Source organism: Echinops telfairi, unplaced genomic scaffold (genome assembly GCF_000313985.2).
Source record: "Echinops telfairi isolate 266 unplaced genomic scaffold, ASM31398v2 ScPeMD7_7457;HRSCAF=8495, whole genome shotgun sequence".
Classification (NCBI taxonomy): domain Eukaryota; kingdom Metazoa; phylum Chordata; class Mammalia; order Afrosoricida; family Tenrecidae; genus Echinops; species Echinops telfairi.
Genome location: NW_022111357.1, coordinates 4,370,072 through 4,373,442, shown reverse-complemented (window position 1 = coordinate 4,373,442; position 3,371 = coordinate 4,370,072). Strand labels below are relative to the sequence as shown.

At 40.3% G+C, this 3,371-nt stretch overlaps 1 pseudogene; it reads right to left on the bottom strand.

Annotated features, from left to right (window-relative positions):
* Positions 1–696: 696 nt before the first annotated feature.
* LOC105978881 lies at positions 697–974 on the bottom strand (annotated as a pseudogene).
* Between the last annotated feature and the right edge of the window lie 2,397 nt (positions 975–3,371).

Below are 3,371 nucleotides of genomic sequence, written 5' to 3'. Positions count from 1 at the left end.
AGTGGAACAAGAGGACATGAGGATAATCTGGGCTTGGCTCAGTGACTTTCAGATGGTAAAATGGGAGATGGTAGAGGTGAGCCTCACCACACCCAGAGGGAATTGTGGAAAGGAATCATTTAAAAATACCGAGATAATGTTCACATATCATAAAATTAATCATTTTTTAAAAAATTAATCATTTTAAAGTGAACAATTCACCATGTGAAATCATCACCTTTATCTAGCCGCTAAACATTTCCATTACTTCAAAGTAAACTCCTTACCACATTAAGCAGTTTCTCCTCCTGACTTCCTCCGCTCACCTCCTGGCAATCATTAATTTGCATTTTGTCTCTATTGATCTATCTATTTTGGGTAGCTTATGTAATTGGATTCAACAATATATGACCTTTGTGTCTGGCTTCTTTAACTTAGCACAAGTGAAATGGTTTCAAGGTTCATCCATGTTGTAGCATGCATCAGCCGAGCATGTTGCAGCATTCTTACAGCTGAGCAAAATCCATGGAATATACTTCAATTTATCTGTCCACTCATCTCTTTATGCGTATGTGGTGTATTATGAGCTTTTAGGTATTATGAATAATGCTGAGATGAGCATGTGTGTACGTGTGCTTGTTTGAATGCCTGTTTTTTTTTATCGTTACATAAATTAACCCATTTATTGCAGGCCAGAGAGATTTGATAGTGGAGCTCCTACTGGTCTTTCAACTCCTTCCGTCTTCTGATGGCGGACTTGACTGGGACGGCAGAGGTGGTGTTGTAGGTCCAGGCCCTACCAGCTCCCGTCTTCACGCAGGAACCGCAGCGCAGATGCCCGCAGCGCGTCTTCTCATCTCGGTTTTGCCGCAGAAGGAGCAAGTGTGCTTGGCAGGTTGGCTGATTTCAGTTTTCTTCACCATGTTCCTGAGGGAGGCAGCGTAGCAGGTCCCGTATTTGCCCACGATCCCGACCTTCTTGGTGCGTTGGGCCATCTTGCCGCAAACTAGTCCCAGACCAGAGAGGACAGAATGTCTGTTTTTAAAAAATAGTTCATATAATACAATTCAGTAGTTCAATCACATCAAGAAGAGTTGTACAGTTATCACCACAACCAATTTTAGAACAATTTCTTCATTCTTGTACTTATAATTATTACCTCCCATTTCCCCCCAACCTCCCATGCCGTACCCCCAAAGAACCATTAATCCAGGGACTGACTCTATAGATTGACCTATCTTGGATTTCATATACTGAAAAACATTGAAAAAAACTAACAATAACAAAGGAAAACAGATAAAAACCTTAACTGAAAAGAAAGCAGAAGTAGAAAGCAAATGTTTTGAGAATGATGATGGCAACAAATGTACAAATGTGCTTGACACAATGATGTATGTATGGATTGTGATAAGAGTTGTACGAGCCCCCAATAAAATGATTACACTAAAAAATAAAAAAGAAAAGAAAGCAGAAAATATTAAAAACTAGAACAAATTTAAAACAATCAAAAGGGAGGTCAAATGATCAGGTGTTAAATTTTAACTTAACTGCATTGACAATAATCCATTTCCAATGCATGCTGCATGATAGCAAAGCTATTTACATCCTTGGTCTCTGCTCAGAGGGGATTCGCCCGAGGCTTAATCCATGTGTATTTAAAGCAATTTTAAACAGGACATTAAATGATAGGGTATTACATTTTAACTTAACTACATCTGCCATAATTGACTTTACAATGCTCTCTGATAAGATTATTAACATTCCTAGATTTAATCCATACGTGGATCCTGCAAATTGATTTTGAGCTTCCACTGTCACCCACAGTCTTCTGTAAACTGGGTGGGTGTTCACAAGTGAAGCTCTGATATCATTCCCTACTTTGGATTTGGATTTTCTTATTTGCAATCCTTGGATTACACAGGCTTGTCTGTTTCTTCCATTTGGACTTAGTTGTTGCCTCACTTGGATGGCTGCTTGTCTGAAGACAAGCCTTTAAAACCCCAGACTCTATTCCTTCTGATAGCTAGGCACCATCCAGTTTCTTCACCATATGTTTCGAGAGCACTCATCTTCAGTGATCTCTTCATGAGGAAGAGCATCAGGTAGGGCCATATCATAAGAACTAATTGATTTTAGATTTGGGCTAATATTAAGTGCTAACCCTAAATTCATAAATATATCTATGGTTTATGTATGTCTCTGGTTCACCTTACAGACATTGTTGCCAGTTCGTTAGAGAACATTATCAATCAACCCCCTGGGGCATCACCTTCACTGCTTCAAGTCAATTCTGACTCATAGGGACCCTCTAGGGCAGTGGTTCTCAATCTTCCTAATGTCGTGACCCTTTAATATAGTTCCTTATGTTGTGGTGACCCCCAACCATAAAATTATTTTCGTTGCTACTTCATAACTGTAATTTTGCTACTGTTATGGATTATAATGTAAATGTCTGATATGCAGGATGTACTTTCATAGTTACAAATCGAACATAATTAAAGCATAGTGATGAATCACAGAACAATATGTAATTAAATATTGTGAAATATTTATGTATTTTCCGATGGTCTTAGGTGACCCCTGTGAAAGGGTCATTCAAACCCTAAAGGAGTCGTGACCCACAGGTTGAGAACTGTTGCTATAAGGCAAGGTAGAACTGCCTATTGAGTTTCTGAGACCATAAATCTTTACAGGAGTAAACAGTCTCATCTTTCTCATTTGGAACCTAGCTGGTGGTTTTGAACTGCTGGTTAGCCGCCCAATATATAATAACTATACATTGATAGGGTCATTAGTTTAGTCAATGGTATAGAATTTAAAACACCTGCCATGAAAAAGGAAATTATACAAGTATAGGCCAGCCATCTATGAACTGCACTACATAAACTGCTGGAGTGCCTGTTTTTAATTGTGGGGTCATATAGTATTCCTAGGTTAAACTTCTTGAGGAACCACCAAGTTGATTAAGGAAATCATTTCTAAGTGCCTACCTCCTCAACCATCTTGTGACTCCTCAAGGGCCAGGCCCTGGTCAGATTCACGTCTATGTTCTTGACTGAAGCCAGCAGCTCAAGGTTGCTGGCCGGCGGCCAGTTTCAAACAGCTTGGCTAATCTCACAAGTAGTTGAATCCCAGGCCAGCACTGCTGGTGTTAGCGCCTCAAGGACAGTGGTGTGACTGGGGAGATGTGGGGGGTGAGTCCAGGGTGATTCTGTCAGAGGGAATGACATTAAAATGACTGTCTATAAAAACTGTGCTGACCCGGGGGGGAAGGGGAAGGTGGGAAAAAAGAGGGAACTGATCACAATGATCTACGTATAATCCTTCCCTGGGGGATGGACAACAGAAAAGTGGGTGAAGGGAGACATCGGACAGTGTAAGACAAGAAAAAA